At 36.3% G+C, this 14175-nt stretch overlaps 1 long non-coding RNA gene across 1 annotated transcript; it reads right to left on the bottom strand.

Annotated features, from left to right (window-relative positions):
- Positions 1–207: 207 nt before the first annotated feature.
- Positions 208–2006, bottom strand: LOC107766413 (uncharacterized). The gene is made up of 2 exons (XR_001643683.2): positions 1367–2006; positions 208–1094 (listed from the first exon to the last, which is right to left on the bottom strand). It is a non-coding gene; the product is annotated as an uncharacterized LOC107766413 (long non-coding RNA).
- Positions 2007–14175: the final 12169 nt, after the last annotated feature.

Below are 14175 nucleotides of genomic sequence, written 5' to 3'. Positions count from 1 at the left end.
ACGCCATGGGAACCATACCCGTAGTTGTGATGATTTAGTTACGTAATTAAAGCAAACTACGAGATTCATATTGAAACATAGATTCAAGATAAAATGATAAAGTCTACGGGTTATGGATTTATTTGGGAAAGATAATTTATAATCATTTTTAAAGTACGATAATTCCTGGATTTCAAAAAGCAATACACTCAAAACAACGCCTCAATAGAAATTGTAGTACGAAATGAATGTGATAATAAACCCATTTAAACGAGTTCGACTAGAGTACATGGTCTAATGAATTGGCTGAATAGAAATCAAGGTGGCTTAACATGATACAAAACAATAACAACTATGAAATGGGCCAAAGGCTTGTGAGTCAGATGGACTTAAGTGGATGAAATCCAAAGTCCAAATGGCCCGTAGAAAATTGGATGGGCCTGTATGACTCCCTTGTGAGGTCCTTTTACAATATTTGGCTCAATTTGAGCATCAAAAGGCGTTATTACAAATTTGAAATTTTTGACAACACAAAAAAAGCTTTGCAAATCACACTCCAAACTTTAATTACAGCTAAACATAACATTGAATTAAAATTGCTAACTATAGATTTAGAAACGTAGAGACTCAGCTTTTAATTTTAAGGGATTTGGACTTAGTCTACCTAAATCCAAACTTATTAAAAGAACATTTGATAGATTGACTAAGAAAACGTGTCAGGCACAATCATTCATTTACAACAAAAAAAGGGCTGGGTTCTGATGATTGCTCATGTATGGATTCAAGGATAATTTCAACTGAAACATCTATTTATTTACCATCAAATCTGATAGATTCAGCTAACAACCAAACTTAAACATAGCCAAATTCAACATCTAACAACTGAAATCACAACTTAACAGCTCAAAGATTCAGCATTACATGAAAGCCTATACACTAAATACATGTCCATATCCACTAATATGCAAAACAACACATTGACTGACAAAAAAGGAGGCACAAGTTAATCAGCTCATGAAACACCATTTACTGAAGAAAAACACTGATTAGTGCATCAGCCTCAACACACATACATCTTCAGATTCATTTTCAATCCAAGGATTCAAAAGGGGTACCTAGATTCAGCAAACAAAAGGCACATATATTCGAAAATCAGCTAATGGCAGCTAGAAAGCAACAGGTTCAGTAGCAAAGAAAACAGCAATAACAATCCACACACAGCTTCTATATCAAACCATGCTTCAGCTTCAGAAACCAGCAAACCCAGAAGACAACAAATCATTAACAAATGAAATTAAACTAATTGTTAATCTATTATGAACTAAAAATAGTTTTAGGCATAAACTTGATATCAGGAGGGGTCATGGAAAGAGGAAGAAAAGTATACCGGCCAGTTTGCTAAAAATTCCGATGACCCGAAGAAAACCAAAAGCGAGTTGATTACAAATCCGGCGAATAGAGGCCTTGGCTAATTATGGAAATTGTAACATGATCATTGGCCGGAATTTCTTCAACGGCTAGTGCTTCATGTTACAATCCTCAACATACGCCAAGAGGACGATGAAGTAGAAGCTCTAAATATTTTGGGCCATTGATGGTTGCTCGCCCAGAATCCGGCCACCATGAACCCAGTTGGGACCATATCCAATCGACTCCTCACAGTAAGGATAGTCGATTCATGCATGCTCCAACGTCAAGAAGAGGCCAGATGAGGAAGGAATTAGAAAAGGAAAAAAAATGTTAGACTTTCTTTAATCTCAGATTTGAAATTCGGAGAGGTTGGTAATTTTTTGAGGAAGATAATGGTGGATTTGGAATGGGGGGACAATGGAGGTTGTGTGGGCAAGATTTGATGGAGTTTGGAGACCAACCGCCGCCGCTGACGATTTTCGGTGGGTGGCGAACGGCGATGAGGTATAAGGGTTAAAGGAGATGATGGACAGTGGTCCTAGGTTGTCTCTGAGGGTGTTCGGACATTTTTAAGAAAATGGAGTGAGGCTTTCATGGCCGTTGGATGAGAGAAGCTGAAGGACCAGGATTAATTTCAGTTGTTTGAACTCAATACGACGTAGTGTTGCCTTCATACTACGTCGTTTTAGGTGTCTCAGAGACTGAAGGATTTGAACCGTGTAAATGGGCTGGACCATGTAAATTAATCATTTGGGCTTGGGTTTGGGAAAAATCCGGGTGCAACTGGCCCAATTTCAACACTTAATATTAGCCCTCTTTTTATTTTAATCCTTTTTCTTTTGCTTTTCTTTTCTTTTTTTAATTAATAAAAATCCTAAATTAAACCCTAAATTAATCTAATCCTAAATTAAACCCTAAATTAATCTAAGTTATAAAATTAAATTAATTATCAAATTATAAAAATATATAAAGATTAATTGATCCTAAATTAAAAGAGAAAATTAATAATCCAAAATTAAAAGCTAAGAATGCGAAAATGAGCCATTTTTTGTGATTTTCATTTTTAGTAAAATAATTAATTAAATAATTAATCCTAAAAATATGGAAATAAAATCTAAATGCAATGCATGGTATCTTTTGGTATTTTTCATGATTTTAATAAAAGTAAACATGTAAAAAAATGTAAACAATTAACAAAAATTCCTACAAAAATCATATAAAATTGCAAGCAATTGGGAAAAATTCATTTCTTTAATTTGTAAGAGTATTTCACATAGGGCAAAAATCACATGCTCACAATCATCTCGGCCACTGTGGGCAAAATCATCAACATATACCAGCTGATCAGGTAGTAGTGCGTATATAACGCCATAACCTTTTCCATATCCCATATATATATATATATATATATATATATATATATATATATATATATATATATATATATATATATATATGTGTGTGTGTGTGTGTGTGTGTATACATACATATACGCGTATATAACGCCATCTGGTCATAGGTCAACGTGCATGTATAAATATATGAAATGCATATAAAATACGTTAATAAAATCTCTCGGTATGTCATAAGACCATTATGCCTCTGATTAATATTATGAAATAAACTTTACCAACTTACGTATATCTGAGACCCATGAAAAGATGATAGAATAATATAACACATGGGGAATCAAGAACATAAGCATCACTAGTATTTATATGAATAGAGTCATTTATGGAAGTTGTGCATTTGCTCTTTTTGTTCATGTCGTATAGATCATGCCAAAAAGAAAAAAGGGATAGCCTTAATATACCTGAACCGATTCTATTGACAGTCCCTTTAACACACGTTGATTACAATAACACAAAACGACGGATCGTATTAGGGGAAAATCCATATGATATTCTTGAGAAAGATTGCACCGTACTCCCTTAGAATCGCAAAATCCCGTTGCTATTACACAGTATCATTTCGTATGAATTTCTTCACAATTTTAAGAAGTTCCATTGCTATTTTAACATAATGTCCCATATGAACTCCAAAATCTCCTCCAAAAATGGATTTTTGATATCAGTTGAACACAATTGTAAAGATGACTAACATAGTCATACTTTCCACGTTTTTGAGGGCTAAGTGCATAGTCCATGTGTATGACACTTAAATGGCCACCTTTAATTCTAAGTTATGAGTCATTTTAATTTGAATATGGGCTGCCACCTCATGCCCTTAATCTTTATCCAATATAATTTCTTAATTAATTGGGTAATATCCCATTATCTAATAATTAACCAATCACCCACATAATTGAGAATCATTTCAAATTACTTAAAATACTGCTCACTTTTAACATACATTGTACACCTCACTATCATGGTCATGTAGTACCTTGTATGACACTAGTCCATAAATACTGGGTATTATATCTCGTACCGTATTTTATCCCAAATTGCCAAGCTTCGACGAAATTTATTTTTTCGATTTGCTTACCCTCTCACCTTCACGAATTTACTTATCCCTTGTTTGAAATAGCATAATACTTGTAACCTCAAAATAATCTCATTCCCGAGCTTGCGTCGATTAAATTTTTGATGAAACCTTAACGTCCGAAAATGCGGGATGTAACATCTCATTCCCGAGCTTTCATCAATTCACTTATATGGAATACTTTCATGTACAAAAATATGGGGTGTAACATCGGGAGTTCCAGTTATTCCATCAGTGGAGACAGTTCAATCTATTATTATGATTAGGCTGGAGGTTAGACTTGGTATGTTTGTTAATGAGTAGAAGAGGATTGACATAAGTGTTATTGATATATATCATGTCTTGAAAATTGAGGTGTTGATGTCTTATTTGAACTCGTTATCTATAAAATATGCCTAAATTTTGTATGAACTATACTTCTTGAGTTTTTGTACTCATTCGTAGATAGTATGACTTACCATTTATATTATTATGCTTTTACCTGATATTTTGGACTGCTAGTGAGTGTCAATGTCGACCTCTCGCGACTACTTCTTCAAGACTAAACTTGATACTTACTGGTTATCATGATTTGTACTCATACTATACTTCTGCACATTTTTGAGGTTAGTATTAGTGGTGTACACCCGACTGAGTAGGAGATCTAGAGGAAACTTTGTGGTGAGCTGTTTTACTTGACTGATCCACAATATATGAAGTCTCTTTGCCATACTTATCCATTTAGTCTATCTATTTCCATCAGACAGACAGTGTTATTTAGTTACATTCTAACTATCATTAGATGTCTGTGCTAGTTGTGACATCAGGTTTTGGACCATGTAGACAGCCTTGGTCATGTTTTAGCATCTCTCATATATTTTTCATCTATGTTATAGGTTTGAGTTATATTTCCTTATTATCTTTTGATTATGTTAGATATTTGGCTAATCTTCTTTAAATTATAATATATTAAGTATTGGCTTGTATAGCTAGGACTAGGCGCCATACGACCTTTAGCAGGATTTTGGGTCTTGATAGGTGGAGTCCATGGATTTGATTTCACTGCTTAAGAGGGCCAATGAAGAGGTGGTGGTAGACATATGAGCAGAGAAGACCAGCAGAGTCAATCCCTCTCACTTGGACTCACTTTTCTACTCTCTTCTTGGAAAGGTTCATTTCACTCACTAGGAGAGATGAGTTGCATAGAAAGGTTGAGCACATGCAGCAGGATAATATCTCGGTAATCAGTATGAGATGGGTTTGTGGAGTTGTCTTGTTATGCAACTTTCTCGATTTCCATCGAGACTAAAAAGGTGATGAGCTTCAAAGAGGGTCTTAATTTTGTAATTAATCTTAGTATGGCTAGGGAGACAGAGATCAGGACTAACTTTATACAGGCCGTGGAGATAGCACAAAGGATTAATCGTATATGTGGTCAGGGGAGCAAGGGAACGATGGATAAGAGGTCTTGTCATTTAGGAGGATTTAATGGTACCTCGTCTGGAGGAAAGAGTCATTTTGGTAGAGGGTATGCTAGTAGGCCAATTCACTCAACGCTTCAAGTTTCTCATGGTGCTCCAGTTAGTCATAGTTCTCACAGTATTTGTTCAAGGTAGGCATTCTATAGTGCACCTCCATCTTATAGTTCTTACAATGATTATTCTTGTCATCAAGGACCGACTCAGTCTCAACAGCCATGCTAGCAGAGAGGTTAATTTGAATATTTGAGATTTTAGACATCTTAGGAGAGAATGCCCTAGGCTTCAAGATGGTATGTCTCAACAGGATACTCAAGCTATAGTTCCTTCCCTAGTTGCCACATCGTTCACCTAGCCAGCTAGCTAGAGGTGGAGGTGAGCTATCTAGAGGTCTTTCTATATGAGGAGGATAGATCGGTGGAAGACATGCTCATTATTATGCTTTCCCTAGTAGACCTAAGGCAGAGGCATCAAATACGATCATTACAAGTATTGTTTAGCCTGTCATAGAAATGCTTAGATATTATTTGATTTGGGTTATATTTACTCGTATGTGTCATCTTATTTTGTATCATATTTGGGTATATCTCGTAATTCTTTAAATACTCCTATTTATGTATCTACGCCTATTGGAGATCCTATTATGGTGGATCAAGTTTATCGATCTTGTGTAGTTATTATTAATAGGTATGATATGATGATTGATCTTTTGTTGTTAGACTTAATGGATTTTAAGTTGGTTCTTGGCATAGATTGGTTATATTTGTGTCATGCTATTTTTGATTGTCATGCCAAGACTATGAATTTATCGATGCCAGATTTACCTAGATTATAGTGGAGAAGGTCACTTAACTATTTTACAAGTAAAGTGATTTTATTTTGAAGGCTCAACGTATGGTTAAGAAGTAATGTCTAGCATATTTGGTATTTATTCGGGATTCTAGTATGGAGCTTCCTCGTATGGATTCGGTACCGATTGTGAGAGAATTTTTGGAGGTTTTTCTTACGAATTTGTTGTGTATGTCACCGGATATAATATTGATTTTGGAATTGATTTGGTTCCATACACTCAGCCCATATCTATTCTACAATATCACATGGCTCTAGCTGAGTCGAAGGAATTAAAGAAGCAGCTGCAGGATTTGATTGAAAATGCATTTATTAGACCTAGTGTTTCTCCTTGGGGTACACTGGTATTTTTTACAAAAAAGAAGGATGGTACAATGAGAATGTGCATTGATTATAGATAGTTAACAATGTTACTATCAAGAACAAGTATCCATTACCTCGTATTAATAATTGGTTTGACCAGCTTCAAGGTTCTAAGGTTTTCTCTAAGATTGACTTGAGGTCAGGTTATCATCGGGTGAAGGTTAGAGCTTTAGATATCCCTAAGACGGCTTTTAGGAATTGTTATGGTCATATGAGTTCTTCGTGATGTCATTTAATTTGACTAATGCTCCAGCGTCGTTCATGGATTTGATGAAAGGTTGTTCAAGTCATATTTAGACTCTTTTGTGATCGTATTCATTGATGAAATATTGGTTTACTCTCACAGTAGGGAGGAACATGAGCATCATTTGAGGATTGTAATTCAGAACTTGAAGGAGAAGAAACTTTATGCTAAACTTTAGTTGCACTCTTGGATCACGTAGAGTTGTTGTTCTGGGCATATGTGTTATGTGTTACATCGGGTGGTTATACCTTGTGGGTGTATTCATGAGATGTGGAAGTTGGTTGAGGTCGATACAATGTGTTTATATGGGAATCGGGTTATTGGAAAATGATGGGATGGTGAAAATCTTGGTTCTAAGGCTTATCGGTGTGGGTGGCAAGAAAAATCTTCAGTTGAGATAGTGTTGTCGGGCCTATATGTATTGGGGTGACATGGGATTACCCGCGAGAATTCGGGTCGTTATATATCTGCTCAGTTGAATAAAAGAAAACTATACTTAACTGCTCTGTTGTCAGGTCGGTTGTTGTTGGTGGTGTTTCCTCTGTGCTACATGATGACGTCCAAATTCACTACTAAAAAGTAAATGGACATGGTCGCATGCAATATAATATACCCAACTATGAGTCGTGGTCAAATCCCACAAAGAACAATATGTAGTCGATAAGGCATGTAAGAGATTTATCGTTTATTATGCTAAGCCAAACACTAATAAAGGTTTTGAGAAATATTTATATCTAAATGCAAAAATATAAACTAACCTAGAAAGCAAGTAAAATGATCAATCGCTACAAGTATAGATACATGGGGAATTAAACTCGAGTAATGATCCAATGTATTTCACGAATTTACAAATATGAGCAAGTTTATGTTAATTTGCCTCAGATCACTACTCTTTATTAGCTTCTTCCGAAAACTAACAAGACTTCCTAATTGAATTATCCCTAAAATAATTAAGAGCATTAAGTGCACTGGTTTGACTACAAGTAGTTCAATCCTATCCCTAGGTAGAATCTATAAAATGAGAGTTAACGCCTCAAGTTATTGTTAATTAATCTTTTCCAACCCCAAGTTACCTTTTTCAAGATTATTTCGAAGTTAATGGGTGCGTCATAGGGTTAGCTAACCCCATTGGAAACATTAAAGAATAAGAATAATTAAAGAAATAATAACTCACTTCAATATTAATATTAATCATTCAATACAAAAGCACAAGGAGAGATTTAATCCAAACTTTAAATATGAATATTCCCATAAGCAAGATTCAAGTATAGAAAATATGCTACACACTTAAATATTCAATACAAAGCAAGAAAATAAAGAAATAGTAGAAATGGGTAAGAAAATCTCAACCAAAAGCTTCAAATCTTCAAGTCTCAAGTGTGTGTATAAGAACCCTAGCTCCAAATCTTGCTTTCTTAGTCAAGAGACTAAAAATTTAGCCAAAGATATGTTTCCAATAAGTTAGGTCGTGTATTTATGGGTTTAGGATAGAGAAAATGTGGATTAGCAATTATGTCTAGGTCTAAAGCCTGTTGACCTCACCTGCGGAAGAATCATCGAATGTGCGGCTCTGCAAATATGGAACTCTACTCGCAGATGCGAGTCTTGAGGAATCTTAGCTACTACACACAAGCAGACATTTAGCCGCAGGTGCGAAAATTAAAGCGCATATGCTATCATAGTGAAAACTCAGCATTTTTGCATCTGAGGACTCCAACCGCAGAAGCGGATTTCCAATCGCAGGTGTGATACTATTGAAACTTTGGCAATTCCACATATGCGGCTACCCTCTCGTAGATGCGTGACTGCAGAAGCGGACGAAATTCCGCAGATGCGAAATTACTGGTTGTATTTGCACTACCTTAACTCTTTTTTTGCTCAATTTCATTCCATTTGATCTCAACTCTCTTATGACTACTTTCACCTGAAAATCTAGCAATACACATAATAAATTACCTCATGTTATAATTAAAGGATATAAAAACTAAACTAAAGAGACTAAAATAAATGGTAAAATTACTGTCACGACCCAAAATCCACTAAGGGTCATGATGGCACTGGACATCGCTGTCAGGCAAGCCAACCATAAATACTTAATTAAATTTTCATTTTAATAATTTTGAAAACTATGATTTTCCTTCAATTTTACCAGTAAAAGATAATCGCTTCAAATCAAATATAAATGTTAAGAAGTTAATACAAGATACCCCATAATCATCCCAGAACCCGCTGTCACAAGTGCTTGAGCTTTTACTAGGGAATGAAATAAAATACAGTAACTGTCCGAAATACAAGGTGGACAAAAATGAAAACACCAAAAAGTACTTTGAAGGGGACTTTGCTGGATGCGGGTCGTCTCGATAAATGCAGCTCACCTAAGTCTCCGTATCAATCATGCCACTATGCCACTAAGCCACTAGCCACATATAAACTTATGCAACAAAAATACACAGCAAGTGTAGTATGAGTACGAAAATAACGTGTACCCAATGAGTATCCTGTCTAAACTCGAAGAAGTAGAGACAAGAGGTCGACTTCGACACTTACTAGTGGTCCAACGATAATATAGTAGAAATGTAAGGAGATCAAGGAATTTTATAAAACAACAATTATAATTCATAAAGCCAGATAGCAGGTAAACAACTTCCCAAATAATAATGGATTTCCAAAGATTTACTTTCATTATCTTTATCAATTTATCTCCGGCCAGGAAAGGCAAATATCAACATTTATAAATCTCAAGCAACAATACAAGCATGCACTTATCATGCCGAGGTCGTACGGCCCGATCCAACATAAATATAAAATGTGCACTGTCGAGGGTCGAACGGCGCGAACCATAGATGCATCTATTACCCCGCTCGCGAATCATCCATGCGACGTGGTCAACATAAAATAAACAATCACCCTGCTCGCGAATCTTATATGTGACGCAGGTACATATAGAATCACATATTCAAACAGTTAATCAAGACTTCATTAGGGAACAACTATCCAAGGAAAAATCCAAATTCTTCCTTTTTAACGATTTAAGAAAAATGAAGTTTAATCCTTTTAGAAATTCATTTACCAATTCGATAGAATTTAAGCAATTTAAATCGTCAATGGGATTACAAATATTTCCAAGTACAACATGCTTTTAGGTCCTAGACTACCCGGACAATAGCATAATAGTAGCTACGCACGGACCCTCGTCACCTCGTGCGTACATAGCCCCTACAAATAGGAGTACATAACCAATTAACTCACCTATGGGGATAATTCCCTCTTACAAGGTTAGAAAAGAGACTCACCTTGCTCCGAAGATCCATAACCGGCACTCCACGCTCGTCCGAAGACTCGAATCGATGCACAATGCTCCAAAACTAGCCAATAATTATGCAAATCTATTAATATACGCTCAACTACTCATTAAAATCCAATTTATAACAATTTCTAACCCCGATCGAAAAGTTGGCAAAAATGCCCTCGGGCCCACGTGCCCGGATTCCAAAAATTTTCGAAGATAAAGTTTACCCATAACCTCACAAACTCAAATATATACTTTACTCTTAATTTCCTGCCCCAAATCATGGTCAAATTCCAAGAATATCAATTTTCTAGGTTTCCCTCAAACCCCAAGTTTTCTACCAATTTCATGCTCAAATCCGTACATAATCAATGTATTTAACTCAAGATAGGTGAGGATAGCTTACCTTGTCGTTGATGATGAAAACACCTTCTTGAAACCCTCCAAGAATCGCCCAAGCCAAAAGAAAAATGAGAGAAAATGGCCAAATCCCGATTTTTAAAACACTTACTGCCCCCAGTCCTTTCGCACCTGCGGTCTATTGACCGATTCTGCGGTCTTCCCCCAAGCCTTCAACTTCCGCATCTTCGCTTCTCCTTCCACAGGTTCGGTCCCGCATCTGCGGCAAAATGACCGCAACTGCGGTCGCAGTCTAGTCGTCCATTTCCGCTTCTGCGGTGCGAAGGCCGCTTCTGCGGTTTCGCGGCCCTAGTTTCGCAGGTGCGGTTACACCAGCAACTTCAGCCTGCTCCAAAATTCTATTTTTGACCGTTAACCACCCGGAATCTACCCGAGGCCCCCGGGACCCCAACCAATCATACCAACCAGTCCCAAAACACATTACGGACTTGGTCGAGCCCTCAAACCATATCAAACAACGCTAAAACCACGAATCGACCTCCAATCTAAGCTTTATGAACTTTAGAATTTCAAACTTCTACTTTCGATGCCGAAACCCGTCAAATCACGTCCGATTGACCTCAAATTTTGCACACAAGTCGTATTCAACATTACGGACCTAATCCAACTTTTAGAATCAAAATACGACCCCGATATCAAAAAGTCAACTCTCGGTCAAACTTCCCAAAAACCTTCAAATTTCTATCTTTAGCCAAATGACTCCAAAATGACCTACGGACCTCCAAATTCACTTCTGATCACGCTCCTAACACCAGAATCACTATACGGAGCTATTCCCAGACTCGGAATCCCAAACAGACATTGATAACACTGAAATGCACTTCAACCCAAACTTATGAAATTCTTCCAAAAATGCTAACTTCCACAATATGTGCCAAAATGTTACCGGGTCTTCCAAAATCCGATCCGGACATATGCCCAAGTCCGAAATCATCATACGAACCTGCTGGAACCTTCAAATCCCGATTTCGAGGTCGTTTACTCAAAAACCCAATCTTAGTCAATTCTTTCAACTTAAAGCTTCCGAAATGAGAATTCTCTTTCCAAATCAACTCTGAATTCCCCGAAATTCAATTCCGACCATGCATACAAGTCCTAATACCTGAAGTGAAGCTGCTCATGGCCTCAAACTGTTGAACGACGCGCTAGAGCTCAAAATAACCGGTCGGATCGTTACAATTACCACTTATTAATACTCCCAACTTAAAGCTTTTGATTGTCCTCAAGAAAATCAAAACCAAATATTCAATGAGGCTCTACCATTAAATCTCGTGTAGTATGGCTATCATTCCCAAATCAAAATTTTCAATTACGGACAACATTTATGGTTTGGTTGGTACTAATAATTAGTCTCAAGCACGTGAACTTCAACCAAATAAATCCCTCATTTAAAACTCAATCTCAAGAATATAATGGACTTTCAAAATAATTAACTGACAATAACCACGCCTCAAGAAGTGACTCAAAAGCACTAGTCTACTACATATGCTCAATTTATTCAATTCGAAAATTATCAATATCACAAATCCATCAAATCTCAATGTGCCCTCACAAGCAAGAGAGAATATCATACTCATAAATTATAATTCAAAAAATATATGGGATATAAAATGGAAAGAATTAATCCTCTCTCACAAAGATGTTCAAATGCACACAAATAGTACTATAGGCTTGCCTTCATGTATTTCTCCACTAATGCAGACACATTTGGTTCCAATCAATTAGGACTTAAAGTGTTGTAGTTTAGGCTTTTGGTTAAGGTAGGACATAATTTTTGTTAAAGAAAATCAAAACCTCCCTAAGCACTATAAATTTTCAAAAATCAAAGTACACTTCCTTCAATAACTTTTCCACCTTTTCTTCATTTTTTCATTTCATCACCTAATCTTCTATTTATTCACAATTCCTTATTTTTCTTTCTTTTTTCGTCTTTCTTATTTTTATTATTTTTAACCTTTCACCTTATAAGAAACTTCCACATCACAACTTTTTCAACCGTAACTCTCAAACTTAGGCTTTTAGCCCATGTTCACACTTTCAAAGCACTTAGGGAGGTGGGATGCAAAAAGATAGATCAATAAAGAACAAAAGGTTAAAGTATGTAACATGATTGTCAAAGAAAAGATTAAAGGCTCAAAAGAGGTTGACTAGAAAAAATATGGAAGGGTAAAAAATTTAAGGCAAAAGAACGACCCAAGGAAGGCCTAATATCATTTTCCAAACCAAGTTAGTCTAGAATTTCGACTTGAATCACATTCCGGGCAAGTTCAAGACTACAAATCATGCAAAAGACCTCACAACAAACCTAAAGAGACTACTTGGTGAACTTAAGAGACAATATTGAATCTAAAATTCATAACAAGAATCATTACTTCAATCTCTTTTCTTCTTCAAAAATCAAGAATTCCTATGTCGCGGTTTAAATCATGATGGTATCAAGCAAGCCACAAACTAGCCATAGGGCGAAAATTCACAACTCAAACCACTTATGATCCTAAATTAACTAAAACTACATCTAAACTACAAGACTAATTCCTTGAAGAAAGTCGTCATGCCATCCATCATAAGGAAAAGTCACCAGGTTTAACACAAAAATATTCCTCAAAAAAGAACCGCAGCTTATAGAAAACCCAAGGAGATTTATTGAAAAGTATATTAATACTAAAGAGATAAAAGTAATATAAACTACAAACTACCAAATAAAATAAAATAAAATAACACAAGCGACTAATACCAAAGGTATAAAAAATAACATAAACTAAAAACTAGGAAAATAGAATAAAACAAGATAACTAAAAACTACTAAAGAAAATAAAATAAGCAAAGCGACTAATCCACTACTATATTAATCACAAAACAAGCCCGACAAGGGCACACAATATCCATAGAAACTCATACAAGCATAAATATATAAATAAAGTGTGCCACCCCCAACTAAAATCATTGCAGTGTCCTCACTGTACAATATAAAAAAAAGCATAATAGTTAGAGGGGCAACCTGAATCGGCCTCAGTCGGAGCTGGAGGTGGAAGGAAATTTGAGCTCCTCTTCATCATCATCCTCCTCCTCATCATCATCATCAGAGTCATTCGAACCAGGCTTATCCATCATTTTGTTTAGGAGTGCTCTTTTTTCATGCTCCTTGAACTTTCTCTGTCGCTTTTCAATCTTCCCTTGCCAGCGGCTCATATTTTCCAGCCTATTGTTTATGGCCTCCATCTTGCCAGTTATTGCTTTCTTCTCTTTGACCACATTATCCAGGGATAGTGGGGCAACAGTGCCAGTAAATGTGTGAGGCCTAGATTGGCCAGTAGGAAGGCCAGCTATAAGTTGTCTAATGTGTGAATCTTCTCCATGTATCTGACTGGAGAGGTGACGTAGGGTATGAGGGTTGGACCCCAGTGCAGGTGCAGAGGATCCAGTGAGATCAGTGATGGTCTCAGAGAACTGCCCAAATGAAGAGAGTCAAATTCACAAAAGACAAACTTGGTTAACTACTCTAACTTAAACCTTCTAAAATGAGAATCATTCTCCCAAATCAATTCTGATTCACCCAAAAACCAAAACCAACGATAAACACAAGTCATAATACATCATAGAAGCTACTCATGATCTCGAACCACCAAAAAAAATACAAATGCTCAAAACAACATGTCGGGTCATTACAAAGACGTTCTACT

This window comes from Nicotiana tabacum, chromosome 16, assembly GCF_000715075.1.
Source record: "Nicotiana tabacum cultivar K326 chromosome 16, ASM71507v2, whole genome shotgun sequence".
Classification (NCBI taxonomy): Eukaryota; Viridiplantae; Streptophyta; class Magnoliopsida; order Solanales; family Solanaceae; genus Nicotiana; species Nicotiana tabacum.
Note: the sequence above shows the minus strand (reverse complement) of the source record. Positions and strands in the feature narration are given on the sequence as shown.